The 15,208-nt window shown below is 36.7% G+C and overlaps 1 protein-coding gene across 5 annotated transcripts in view; it reads left to right on the forward strand.

Annotated features, from left to right (window-relative positions):
• Window positions 1–15,208, forward strand: part of TTBK2 (tau tubulin kinase 2) — a 126,376-nt gene that overhangs the window by 49,584 nt on the left and 61,584 nt on the right. For 2 of the 5 annotated variants that reach the window (XM_061157451.1, XM_061157452.1), the window contains exon 2: window positions 4,169–4,280. The exons of the other annotated variants lie outside the window; for them this stretch is intronic. The gene's annotated coding sequence lies outside the window, so the exon portion shown is untranslated. The remainder of the gene's footprint in view (window positions 1–4,168; window positions 4,281–15,208) is intronic. 5 annotated transcript variants of the gene reach the window in all.

The following is a 15,208-nucleotide window of genomic DNA, read 5'->3' on the forward strand; positions in this document are numbered from 1 at the left end:
TAAAATATTTCTGATTCTTTTATTCCTTCCAAATTTCTGAATTGGAATTATTCTACAGAGTAGAATTTTATTTCATCAGCCATTTGTTTCTCCTGAAATGATAGTTACTACAAGAAGGGCCGGATAAAGACCTGATTTTTTTTTCCTGTTTATTTGCCAATTTTCAAAATAACAAGTTGTGCCCTTATGTGAATAGTGAGCTGTTTTTCTGTTTTGAGTATCACTATGATATCATGGATTTTTATATGTTTTCTTTCAATCCATTGCAGTTATTCTTTTCATGCTAAAATTTCCACTTCTTTTGGCTGGTGGAAGCCCTTTTAAATTGTCTGTTTGTCCTCCTGATGTAACTTTAGTGTTCTTTTATATCACTAGCTTACTGGCACAGTACATGTTCAAGGCTTTCCTTGAACTTTCTTTCCCTGCACCACAGTTGGAATCAGGACCCCTTTTTCTCCAATAAACCTTTATATTGGGAGAAAACTGAGATTGTGATGTGGGGAGTAAGACACCAATTGCTATTGGACCGACACACTTCTTTCAATAGGTTTTAATATTACTAGATATTACCTAGTTTATTCTTATATGCACTTTTCAATTTGTTTACATCATTTATTTTAGGCAAAATGTATTTTGTACATTTAAACTTGACATACTATGCTTAGTAGCAGAATGATAGTAGAAAGTGGCTTTGTATTTTGTGATACTGTACATTTGTAAATGGAGTTGTGGGAGAATAGGATAACATTAACTCTTCTATTTCTGGTTATCATTTTAATAAATTTTTTTTTAGTAAGAAAAAGAATTATTAAGATTCTGGAATAATTTGTTACAGAGTGTTATCAATACTAGTTGGTAAAGTCATCTTTGGGTGACTAAGGTTTAGATTCGCAAAACCATGTTATATAGATGTTTAGTTCTTCATTGTTACAAGAGATAGTCACTTGGATCTTCCGGAAAATGGTTTGTATTCAGTTTTGAAGTTTTGGTTTTTTTTTAATCTTTGCATATAGGTGGTGTGATGTGGAAATTCAGAATATTATAAAATGACTAAAATTTATCCTCAGATCTTTTCATCAAAGGAAGTCTTCCTCGGATCTTGAGAAGTTTATATTTTGTTTACTTGCTTCCAGTTGAAACAAGTGGTGGTTTAGTTCTAACTCGTCTCTGACTCTTGTGACCCCATGGACTGTAGCCTGCCAGGCTTCTTTGTCCATGGGATTTCCCAGGCAAGAATATTAGAGTGGGTTGCCATTTCCTTCTGTACACACACACACACACACACCACTAATCCTTGTGTCTTCCCTCCATGATGTGTTCAATCTAATGAAGTTTGTTGTATTTCCATCTCCTTCTGTACACACATACACACACGCACACACACACCACTAATCCTTATGTATCTTACCTCCATGATGTGTTCAATCTAATGAGGTTTGTTGAACTTAAAACTAGAAAATTGCCCAGCCTTTCTATCCCGTTTTAGCTCTTCATGCTGTAAATGATCAATATCATCTTATCTCTTGTGCCTTTTCAAAGCATTAAATTAAGTAAAACTGAGGTTTTTCTCTTTATATATTACCTTGGATGAGAAAGTAATTAATTTAAAGCTTCTTTAAATATTTTTCTTCTCTAGATCCTCTAAAAGCAAGTGAAGATCCTATTGATATCAAATAGAGTAAATACCACTGTTATAACCAAGTAATTTTTTTATTCTTAGTTGAATTAGGAATTTTTCTTGCCTCATATAAATGCAGGGAAAAATTGTTTTTCCTTACAACCCATAAAGAGATTGTGGTTTTTGTTTTGAATTATGGGAACTTTTTTTGAAACCCTAGAATATTGGTCCTGGATTTTATTTTTGCTTTGAAGACTGCAGAGCACAAGCTGAAAGTTCAGATGAAAGGTTACTACTACAGAAGACCAGTTCTACCTCTTCTGCCTTTCCTGCTTGAAGTTCTATCTGCTGCTGTAAAATGTGACTTCTTTGTTCCCCCAGTCATAAGAATATAAGAAATATGTGATTTCTGGATTAGACCCCCTGGTCTGTTCAGTATAGAATGTCTGTGAAAGTTATTTCAAATTTGCTTGCCCTCACTGAGTTTTTGTTCTATCAGATATGGGTATGTTAGAAGATCTCAAATAACTTATTTTTTGAGAGAGCATATTAGTCAGACTTTGGGACCTAAAGATTAGGGATAACACCTTACACCTCATTACATCTTTTAATCTTTTAAAAACCTATCATCTGCCATTTTGTTCATTTTACCTAGTGCATTTTTTCCCCTTAAAGTAACTTTGTTTGCCCTAGTTAAGGTTTATCTTTTCTATCAAGGGATGATAGGAGATCATTGAGAACTTCAACTGTTCAACCTGTCCATTTAAGTATATCCCAATTTAAGTGTATTGGAAGATTTAGCATCATCTGGCAGTTTAAAGATTTGTTTATTCATTACTCTAGTTGGGTTTAGAAAAATGACATTTAAGAAATAGAGTAGGTCTAGATTATTTAAAGGAGCAGAGATTAATCTCCTTGAAAGAGAATATCATATATAGAGACATACATATTTATATGTGCTTTATATGCACAAAGAAAGTCTGCAGTTGTATAGAACTCAAGAAGCCACTGAGCCATTGGGAATGGCTATGTTTGTGTATTGGAATTAGAGGGACCAGGAAAGGAGAGACTCTTTTCCCTTTATACCCTTCAGTGCTTAAGAAATTGAGAAAAATAAGCAAACATTTCTTTTGTAGCAAAAGTATAATTAAATGATAATAATAAGTATCTTTAAAATCCATTCTTACTGTTCATCTTTTCTCAAATTTCTGAATGCTTGAAAATACCTGGTTAATTTGTGCAGTATAGTGTAGTGTAATTAAAATCAGCTGTTTAGTGTTGTGACCCTTCTTTATAAATGATTAGTACCATCTTATTTGTAGGAAGATCTGTAACTGTGTTTGAGTGCTTACTGTATGCTAGGAACAGTGCTACTGAATGCTAGGCTCATACATACCTTATTTTAATGTCTTATATCTATATCATATTTAACTTTTGCATATGTTCTCCTTCCATTTTTTTTTACAACCCTTTTTAAGCGTGTAAGTGTTCATGGTAAAAGAATTTAAAACAGAAGAATACTGTAAAAAGTAAAAGTTTTTTTCCCTTAGCCCTTTCATTCTTCCCTCTAACCACTGTTACAGGTTTCTTGTGTTTTTTCTAGAAACATTGAATGCATATATTTAATCTATCCATTTGTCTACATACATGAATATATACATATATATTATATAGAATCATAATAAAATATAAATTAATATAATCATATGATTTATGGATAATATATGATTTATAATCATTTGATCATATATGATGTATATCATAACATTGTATGTGTGTGTGCATGTCTGTAAGTGCATGTGTGTATATAAAATCTCCCTCCCTACCCATAACCCCCAACCACATGTGGAATCATACTGTATATACTGTTCAACTTGATGAGACCCCCTTAGAGTCAGACAATAAGATTCATTTTCTGTGCACTTTTATGTTCTGCAGAGGAGTAATCCTTCAAGAAAATCACGTCACTTGCTGGCCATTGCTAAAACACTTCAGGGCCTTCCTTTACTTTCTTTATACCCACTTTAAATTAACATGGCATACACACCTTGAATTGATATCTGCCTGCTTTTCTATACTGTTTTCTTGAAACTGTTGGGCTTACGCTTAGTGTTGGTCATCCTGAACTATTTTTCAATTTCTTTAACACTTTATAGCTTCCTCTGAGTCATACTTTCAATAAATCTCTTTTTTTTCCTTCTTTTAAAAATTTTATAACAGTCCTAGTATTCACAAAAATCCACAGGTAAAATAAGATTTAGAAAAGTAAAGCAAAGTATAATTAAGAACTTCACTTTTTTCCTAATAATTGAATAGCCAAAAGTATATATGCTTAAAATAATGTGATCCTGTTAAGTTGCTTGTTCCCTTTTCCTCAGGGAAAGATTATTACAGGATTTATTTTAAAATTTTAATTTCTTAGGATCAAATTTAACAAGTAGTTGAGTCAATCAGTTCTACAAAGTTTGTTATGAGAAGCAATAGTCCAGGTTCTGGTTCCAGATAAGATGGAGTAAGCACACTTCACCCTGTCTTTCCCACTGAATGCAGCTGTAAGACCTGGACAGAATGCTTGGAGTGGCTATTTGAGGACTCTGAAAAATAAATAGTAGGAGGCAGATTGGGGAAGAAGACCAGAATTCAAAGTACTACTGAACCGTCGGTGAGTTTACCATTTTTTTCTTCCAGTATGCCCCAGACTGAACTTAATGTATCCTGAAACTTGGACGTGAGCATTATTAACATGGACAGAAAGAGCACCAGGAGAATCCCATTAGTTCTGACCCAAGGAAGAGGAAAGAGGTCTTCCAGTACTCAGAATGTGGCAACCCCACATCCTTCTCTTTTTTCTTTTTTTCCCCCTCTTTCTTCATTCTCTTGCATCCCAGGCCTCAAGCAATCCTGGGCAGTGGCGTCAGTGGGGCAGGCAGGAGCCTGAATCTCAGAAGGATAGGAACCTTCCTCTCAGATTGGAGGAGCTGTTGTCTCAAGAGAGTGGGGCAAGTCCCATTGCTTTCCGTTTCCCTCTGCTCTTCTGTTGCTTGGCCCTGATGTGGGCATGGTTATGGGAAGTATATGGAAGAATGGGGCTAATGAAGCCCCAGCTTTCTGTAGGAAGGCTGAAAAAGGGAAGCCCCAGGAATCCAGAGGATTGCAGGTGAATGAGAAGCTTGGGAAAGTGACCACTTAAAATTGCTCACAGACTCCTGAGCTGACTTCCAAGCTGTGCGTGCTTGTGTGTGATCCTGAACGGCACATTGAGGACCAAATTATGGGATAGACCACCCCCAAGACCCAAACTGGACACTGCGTGGGACAGTTATGGAACACATTCAGTATGACTTCAAAGGCTTTGCACACTAAACTGAAATTGGAAATGCAGGCTACAGAAGGATGGTCAGAACTTGAAGTGTGAACCCGACTGGGTCAATTACTGACTAAAATAAAAACACCAGCACTCTTGGTGGGACTTAAATAGGAGCCAGATTCTCATAAGATAATATTCAAAATGTCCAGAATACAATCTTGGATTACTCAGCTTAAAAAGAACCTGTGAAATCTGCACTCACTTGGGAAAAGGCAGAAAAGAGATACCAGTGCCAGGATCACAGATGTTAAAATTATCTCAAAAAGACTTTTAAAATCAGATATTATGACCATATTCCAGGAATGAGTGGGAAGATAGAAAGTCTCAGCAAAGAAATAGAAGATGTAAAGAAGAACTAAATGGAAATTTTAGAACTGAGAAATACAATAATGGAAATGAAAAGCTCACTGAACGGGCTTGATAGCAGAGAGGACATGACATAGTAAGTCAGTGAAGTTAAATAAATAGAAGTGATCCAATTTGAAGAACAGAGAAAAATATAAATAAGTTCCTCAGAAATCTTGAAACTCGCATAAAGTCTAACATTTGTGTTGTCAGAGACCCAGAATGTGAAGATAATGGTTCTGGTGTGGCAAAAATATTTTAAGAAATAATGGCATACTGATTAGAAAGGAAGAAATAAAGCTGTCTCTATTTATGCAGATAGCATGACTATATGTTTATAAAATCCCAAGGAATCCAGAAAAAAATAACTGGAATACATGAGTTTAGTAAGTGGTTCACGGTCAGCCCACACACAAAAAAATCATATTTCTGTGTACTAGCAACACATAATTGAAAATGGAATATTAAAAAATCCATTTATAGTAGCTCTCACAAAATGAAGTACTTAGGTATCAATGTAGCAAAACATGTATGAGAGCTTTATGGTGAAAATGTAAAATCCTTATTTTTAAAACTTCTTTAATTTTTATTTATTTTTAAAATTTATTTATTTTTAATTGAGGATAGTTGCCTTATAGTATTGTGTTGGTCTCTGCCAAACATAAACATGAATCAGCTATAAGTATACATATGTCCCCTCCTAATTTATTTTTTAAAAGGAAAATTTAAATTTCCTAAATAAAGACATGTTGTATTCATGAATTGGAAAATTCACTATACATAAGACATCGATTTTCCTCAAGTTGCTTTATAGATTTGAAGCAATAACAACAGCAACAAATCCTAGCAACACTGGTTGTCGTGATAGAGAAACCAATTTTAGAATTTTTATAGAAAGGCAAAGGACCTAGAATTTCTAAAACAATTTTTAAAAAGAAAAATGTTGGAAAAATCAAGCTGCATGATTTTAAAACTTAGTACAAAGGTACCACAGTCGAGACTGTGGTGAAGGAATAGGCATATAGATCACCAAACTAGAATAGACTTCAGAAGTAGACTCATAGAAATATGGCCAATAATGTTTAACAAAGTTGCAAAGTGGAAAAAGAGTAGCACTTTTGATAAATGGTGTTGGAACAGTGGGACATCCAAATACCAAAATAGTGAACCTTGACCTAAACTACACACATTATACAAAAATGAACTTGAAAAGTACCACACATCCAAATGTGAAATATAAACCTATACAGTTTTTAGAAGCAAACACAGAAAATCTTTGTGAACTGGCTATAAGCAAGAAGTTCTTTCACATGACACCAAAATCATGATTGAAAAGAAGAAGCTGATGAATTGGACTGAATCAAATTAAAAGTATTTTGCTTGTGAAGACACTATTAACAGAATGAAAAGACAGGTTATTAGACCAGGAGAAAATACTTGCAAATCACATATCTGCAAAGGACTTAAAATCAGAATATTTAAATTCCAAAAACTCAATAATAAGAAAATAATCCAATTAAAAATCTTTAGGAGAGGATATAGAGTGGAAAATCAGCTCAGCAAAAGATGCTTAGAATCATTAGCCATTATGTTTTTCTTCAGTTGCAAAGTCATGTCTGACTCTTTGCAACCCCATGGACTGCAGCATGCCAGGCTTCCCTGTCCTTCACTATCTCCCTGAGTTTGCTCAAACTCATGTCCATTGAGTTGGTTATGCTATCTAAACATCTCATCCTCTGCTGTCCTTTTCTCTTTTTGCCTTCAGACTTTCCCAGCATCAGGATCTTTTCCAATGAGTGGGCTCTTCTCATGAGGTGACCAAAGTATTGGAGCTTCAGCATCAGTCCTTCCAATGAATGTTCAGAGTTGATTTCCTTTGGGATTAACTGGTTTGATCTCCTTGCTATCTAAGGAACTCTTAAGATCTTCTCCAGGACCACAGTTCAAAAGCATGAAGTCTTCGATGCTCAGGCTTCTTTATGGTCCAACTCTCATATCCATACATGACTACTGGAAAAACCATAGCTTTGACTACATAGACCTTAGTTGGCAAAGTGATGTCTCTGCTTTTTAATATGTTGTCAAGGTTTGTCATAGCTTTCCTTCCAAGGAGCAAGCGTCTTTTGCTGATAGCTCAGTTGGTAAAGAATCCGCCTGCAATGCAGGAGACCCTGGTTCATTTCCTGGGTCGGGAATATCCACTGGAGAAGTGATAAGCTACCCACTCCAGTATTCTTGGGCTTCCTGTAGCTCAACTGGTAAAGAATCCACCTGCAGTGCAGGAGACCTGGCTTCAATCCCTGGGTTGGGAAGATCCCCTGGAGAAGGGAAAGGCTACCCACTCCAGTATTCCGGCCTAGAGAATTCCATGGACCACTCCATGGGATGGCAAACAGTTAGACACAACTGAGCGATTTTCACTTTCACATTTTCCTTCCAAGGAGCAAGCGTCTTTTAATTTCCTGGCTACAGTCACTGTCTGCAGGGATTTTGGAGCCCAAGAAAATGAAATCTGTCTCTGCTTCCACTTTTTCCCCATCTATTTGCCATTAAGTGATGGGACTGGATGCCATGATCTTAGTTTTTTGAATGTTGAGTGTTAAGCCAGCTTTTTCACTCTCCTCTTTTACCCTCAAGAGGCTCTTTAATTCCTGTTCACTTTCTGTGGTTAGCATATCATCTGCATAACTGAGGTTGTTGGTATTTCTCCCAGCAGTCTTGGATCCAGCTGTGCTTCATCCAGCCCAGCATTTCGCATGATGTGCTCTGCATATCAGTTAAATAAGCAGGGTGACAACATACAGCTTTGTCCCACTCCTTTCCAGTTTTGAAGCAGTCTGTTCCATGTTCGGTTCTAACTGTTGCTTCTTGATCTGCATACAGCTTTCTCAGGAGACAGGTATGGTAGTCTGGTATTCCCATCCTTTTAAGAATTTTCCACAGTTTGTTGTGATCCACACAGGAAAAGGCTTTCAAGTAGTCAATGAAGTAGATGTTTTTCTGGAATTCCCTTCCCTTCTCTATGATCCAGAGATCGTTGGCAATTTGATCTCTGGTTCTTCTGCCTTTTCTAAACCCAGCTTGTACATCTGAAAGTTCTCGGTTCACATACTTTTGAAGCCTAACTTGAAGAATTTTAAGCATAATCTTTTAGTAGCATGAGAAATGAGTGCAGTGATCCAGTAATTTGAACATTCTTTGCCACTACCTTTCTTTGGGGTTGGAATGAAAACTGACCATTTCCCATCCTGTGGCCACTGTTGAGTTTTTCAAATTTGCTGACATATTGAGTGGAGCACTTTAACAGCATCATCTTTTAAGATTTGAAATAGCTCAGCTGGAATTCTATCACCTCCACTAGCTTTGTTTGTAGTAATGCTTCCAAAGGCCCACTTGACTTCACACTCCAGGATGTCTGGCTCCAGGTGAGTGACCACATCATCGTGGTTATCCAAGTTATTAAGACCTTTTTTGTATAGTTCTTCTGTGTATTCTTGCCACGTCCTCTTAATCTCTTCTGCCTCTGTTAGATCCTTACCATTTCTGTCCTTTATCATGTCCATCCTTGCATGAAATCTTCCCTTCATAACTCTAGTTTTCTTGAAGAGATCTCTTGCTTTCCCATTCTGTTGTTTTCCTCTATTTCTTCACACTGTTCAGAAGTCCCTGTTATTTCTCCTTGCTCTTCTCTGGAACTCTGCATTCAGTTGTGTATCTTCCCCTTTGTCCCTTGCTTTTTGCTTCTCTTCTTTTCTCAACTGTTTGCAAAGTCTCCTCTGACAACCCACTTTGCATTCTTGAATTTGTTTTTCTTTGAGATGGTTTTGGTCACTGCCTCCTGTATAGTGTTAGAACCTCTGTCCATAGTTCTTCAGACACTTTGTCTAACAGATCTGATCCCTTGAATCTATTTATCACCTCCACTGTATAATCACAGGGGATTTGATTCAGGTCATAGCTGAATGGCTTATTGGTTTTCCCTACTTTCTTCAGTTTAAGCCTGGATTTTGCAATAAGGAGTTCATGATCTGAGCCACAGTCAGCTCCAGGTCTTGTTTTTGCTGACTCTGTAGAGCTTCTCCATTATCGGCTGCAAAGAATACAATCAGTCTGATTTGGATACTGACCATCTGTGACGTCCATGTGTAGAGTTGTCTCTTGTGCTGTTGGAGAAGATTGTTTGCTATGACCAGTGTGTTCTCTTGACAAAACTGTTAGCCTTTGCCCTGCCTCATTTTGTCCTCCAAGGCCAGCTCCTGCATTTCAGACTCTTTGTGGGCTATGAGGCCTACTCCATTTCTTCTAAGGAATTCTTAGCTGCAGTAGGTATAATGGTCATCTGAATTAAATTCACCCATTCCCGTCCATCTTAGTTCACTGATTCCCAAGATGTTGATGTTCACTCTTGCCATCTCCTGCTTGACTATATCCAGTTTTCCTTGATTCATGGACCTAACATTAAAGGTTCCTATGCAGTATTACTCTTTACAGCATTGGACTTTACTTTCAGCACCAGACATGTCCACAACTGAGTGTCATTTCTGCTTTGGCCCAGCTGCTTCATTCTTTGTGGAGCTGTTAGTAATTGCTCTCTGCTCTTCTCCAGTAGCATATTAGACACCTTCCAAGCTGGGTGGCCCATCTTCTGGTGTCATATCTTTTTGCAGTTTCATACTGTTCATGGAGTTCTCATGGCAAGAGTACTGGAGTGGGTTGCTGTTTCCTTCTCCTAGGCATCTTTCCAACCTCGGGATTGAACCCACATCTCCTGCATCTCCTGTACTGGCAGGGGTAGTGGTCTCCTAATTCTTTATCTTTTCTCTCTGTTTTTTAAAACATATGTTTGTTTATACATTTTTGTTATATTTTAGTACATTTTAAAAATAGGATGAGGAAATCATGCTCATTTTTTTTTTTTTTCGTTAGAATCATAAAAGCCTGCTAGTTTTAAGTTGGCCATTGTGGTAGGATAGTCTGGTTTAAATGAGGAAATTCCCTGTGATGGCTATCTGGACTGAAGAGTCTGTATTCCTTTTGCCTTTGGCTCCTGTGAGCTACTGAGAACCTAAGGGGTTATTAGATGGGCATTCTCATGAACGCTGGTAGAAGCTTTATTCTTAGACTTCTTGTCTCAGTTATTTTTCTGTGGGATTTGGCTTAGAAGACACCCTCCTGTCTTTTTGTATCACTGTCAAGTTAACTCAGTCAAGCTTCACGCTCTGTGATGCATTCTAATCTCTTCCTTTCTTTGTAATGCTTATTCTTGTTTTTATAAGCTATAATTTGATCTTGTACTGCCCATATTGGTCTTGTAATACATTTATTGCTTTCAATAAGATTGTAGATTCTTTGAGGATAGGACCTATGCCTTGTACTTTTCTATCTCCCATTGATGTGGATATTTCATGAGTTATTATTAGGGTAGATTTGGTTTGTTTTTGGTGAGGAGTGGGTAAATATGAGGAGTAAATGATAGATGGATAAGGAAGCTAATTTTGTTGTATTCTTAGCAGTCTAATTGTCCAGCTTTGCAGAATCCCCTTATTTGCTAATTTGTAACTGACCTGATGTTTGTTCTTTGAATTTCAGAGCATCCCCATTTAGTGGGTTAGGGATACTTTTAGCTCAGCTTTTTACTTTATTACTAAATGGCTTTCTTATTTAAAAAGAAAAATGATTGATGCCCCTTTAGATAGATTTACTTTCCTCTAGTAGCAAGTCATGTGAAACTATTTGCCTTTTGCATGATATTAATATTTAACACTAGGACTCACAGGGAGCCCAGCCTGGTACTCTGTGATGACCTAGGGGGGTGGGATGGGGGAAGGAAGGGAAGCTCAAGAGGGAGATGATATATGTATAATTATGACTGATTTGTGTTGTTGTACAGCAGAAACCAACACAGCATTGTAAAGCAGTTTTCCTCCAATTAAAAAAAATTTTTTTTCCATTTACAATTAAAACATTTAAAAAAATTTTATTGAGAAGTGGGGAGAAAAGTACAATCTGATGTAGTGAACTGGATGCCATCTACCCTTCAAGATTGCAGATTATTTTTATTGTTAATCCACTGCACCATTTGTGATTTGTTCAGTTTTTGAATTTCCAAAATATGTTAGGACTCCAAAGAAGTCTAATAACACACACACAAAAAATTAACATTAAGATGTAGACCACCACACCACCACCTGCCGAAGTTTTAAGCTCTTGAATTGAAACCAAAAATAGTAGATGATCATCTGAAATCATAAGAACAAAAATATTCTTTAGGTTATGTGCATTTCATTAAGTATATAGCATATCTCTTCCTTTAAGAACAAAAAGGATATAGTTAAGTTACTACTTCCCTTAGATAAGTAGAAATCCTTTCTATATCACAGTTACAATCTGTGTTTAACTAGTGAGGTCCTACCTTGCCTATAATATCTTTAGATAATACCTGTCTAAATTAAGTTTACTTATGGCCTTTTTTGGCTGGAGATATCACTGATTGTTTCTCTTTTGCACAGAGCCTGGTGACAGACCACAAGCATTCCCTGTAGGGTTAGAGTAGTCAAGAGCTAGAAGATTAAGAAAAAACCTTAGTGGTGATATTTTCAGCAGCTGGTAAAGATTTGGCTTGTATGTTCAGACTTTCTTTTGTGTTTTAGCAGATTTTTAAGAGGGGACACACAAGCAGAAAGTTAAAATTGGTTTGTTGATACATTTCCATCCTGTATTTTCTTGTGGTCAACAACCTATGGTTCCTAGTGATCAGTGCTGACTTGCTGATTTCTCTTCTTTCTCTAGTTCTACATGTGCACCAGACTCTATGTATTTATCTCTGCTGCTAGGGAACTCTTATTTTGATTTTCTTGTTTATTTGTTTCCCCCTCGGTGCCTGGCTGGGTGACTAACTTGCTGAATATCTGAAAATCTGATCCTGAGTTATTAATTTGTTGATATTACCTCCTAATAGGGATATTTAGATTTTAAGAGTTGCATTTGATTTGAGGAGATGAGGTTGAGAGAAATAATGTGAACAAAAAATAAGGTAGAACATTTGTGAGGGAGAATTAAAAAAGAAACAAACTTCATCAGAGTGTATAATTTATGTTAAGCTGAAGGAAATGAGGTTTGGTAAGTAATGTAGAATGAATCTTGAAATCCAGGCTCACCATTTTAATCTGATTTCTTCAGGCATTATTGTTTATGGTTTCTTGAGTAGGCAGATGATAAAAACAGTTATTTTAGGGAGATTATCTAATGACTAGTGTGTGGGCAGTGACATTAGGGGACATGTTTGGCCTGGTCCACTGAAGTACAGTCAGATATGACAGAATAGTTGGTATCAGAGAGAGGCACATGCTAGGTGAACCTGGTCAGTAGAGCCAAGATTTGAGTTTATATATGTCTCCTTTCAAAATTAGTGGTCAAAATTACTAAGCTTTAATGATAGTAATAGGGAGCATATATTGAGTATTTATTCTGTACCAGGCAGTATATTTAGTATTAGAAATACTTTATTTAGCTGATTCCACTTGTGCCATCACTCTTTGACATAAGTGCTGCTGTTATTCTTCATATGGCTTGTAGAAATTAAATAGCTAGCTGGCACGTGAAAAAAGCTAATATTTAACTCAAGCAGTCTTGAGCACATGCACTTTTCTTCCACACCAAGCTGAAAGATTCAGAGGTGATATATGATTATATTTTAGTGGTTTCCTTTGCTGTGCAGAAACATTTTGATTTAATGTAATCCCACTTGTTTATTTTTGCATTTGCCATCTTTGCCCTTGTTGTCAAGACCAAAAAAGTCATCTCCAAGGCTGATGTCAAGGAACTTACCCCTTGTGATCTCTTCTATGAGTTTTGTGGATTTAAGTCTTATGGTCAAGTATTTAATCCATTTTGATGGATTGTTGATTTTTGATAGTTGATTTTTGTATATGGTATAAGATCGAGTCTGCTTTTCATTCCTTTGCATATGACTATCCATCTGACACTTTTTTCCTGCAGTTTTCTCCTCCATATTGTGAACTGTATCCTCATGTTGGTTTCTTTCACAGTTGAGAGACGATTGCCCATAGCAACTGGAAGGGGCCTATATTCAAATATAATATCTCTTCTTGTAATTATATGAAGGTATTGAGTTTTTCTCTGATTATAACATCCCAGAAACAATTATACTTATTAGAGTAATATCATGCATTGATTGTCTTCAGTCTTGAATATCTAGTTTCTTTTCATCATCAAGTGAAGTGAAAGTGCAAGTCACTCAGTCATGTCCGACTCTTTGTGACCCCATGGACTACACAGTGCATAGAATTCTTCAGGCTAGAATACTGGAATGGGAGCCGTTCCCTTCTCCAGGGGATCTTCCCAACCCAGGGATCAAACCCAGGTCTCCCACACCGCAGGTGGATTCTTTACCAGCTGAGCTTGATCTCAGTTTCTAGATTATTCTGTTTGGCTTAAAGCAATGTCCCACCTTGCCTGAGTGAATCAAATCCATTGAGACAGAGGAAGATCATTTCCAAAGGGAAATTTGGGTGCTGTTAGCAGGGAGGAATGAACACTATAGTTAATCAAGAAAATGCTTTATAAGTATATTATCTCATTTAACTTTTTTCAGTAGCTCTGTTGAGGAAACCAAAATTTGATCAAAGTCCCATAACTATTAAGTGGCAGAGTTGAAATTTAACTTGAAGCCAATGCTTTTTTTCTTTCCAGCAGTATTGTGTCTCCTTCAAAGAAAAATAATAGTTTGTCCTGCATAATATATGGCATTAATGACCCTACCTTCTAAGATTTACAAGTGGTTCTACCGATTGCTTAGTTAAAACTTCATCATCACAAGATACCTAAAGTTATGGGGTACAGCTTGAACAGTACTTAGAAAGAAATTTATAGCGGTGAACACTTATATCATGAAAACAGAAAGATTTCCAGTAAATAGCCTAACCTTCCACCTTATGACACTAGAAAAAGAAGAGCAAATTAAATCTGAAGTAAGCAGAAGGAAGGAAATAAGAAAGATTGCAGTGGAAATTAATAAAAGAGAGACTAGAAAAACAGGGGGGAAAATTCCACAAAGTCAGAAATTGGTTCTTTTATTTAAAAAATTAACAAATTGACAAGCCTTTACTAGACAAAAAGGAAAAAAAAAACAAAAACACTAAAATTACTAAAATGAGGAGTGAAAGAGGGGACATTTCTACAGACCTTACAGAAATTTAAAAAGAATTATAACAAGGGAATACTATGGACTACATGACAGCAAATTAAATAACTTACATGAAATGGACAAATGCCTAGAAAAACCTTCAGTGTTGAAACTGACTCATGAAGAAATGGAAAATCTGAATAGATTTCCTTCTCAGTCTCCTACACTAGTTCCTCCTTCTTTCCCTGGCGTGCTGGTGTCCTCCTCTCAAACTATCCGTCTTCACTGGGCCGTCACCTCCTACCTCATTGACAATACATAGATCTATCACTTTGCATAGTTGTGTGTGTGTGCTCAGTTGTGTCCGACTCTGCGACCCTATGGACTGTAGCCCACCTGGTGCCTCTGTCCATGGGATTCTCCAGGCAAGAATACTGGAGTGGGTTGCCATTTCTTTCTCCAGGAAACCTTCCCAGCCCAGAGATCAAACCCATGTCTGCTTGCATTGGCAGGCAGATTTTTTACCACTGAGCCACTGGGAGGCTTTACATGGTTGACCTCTGTTAAACTCTACCCCTAAATTTGTAACACAACTTGCATGTTCTATAGATAAATCAGTGCAAAATCCCCAAACCAGAAATCATTATCCTGTGTCATACTTTAGTCTTGGTTTATATTAATACAGTTTACTTTGTCCACTTAACTTAAAAGGCTTCATTCACTTTCTTCTCTT

Source organism: Dama dama, chromosome 12 (genome assembly GCF_033118175.1).
Source record: "Dama dama isolate Ldn47 chromosome 12, ASM3311817v1, whole genome shotgun sequence".
Lineage (NCBI taxonomy): Eukaryota > Metazoa > Chordata > Mammalia > Artiodactyla > Cervidae > Dama > Dama dama.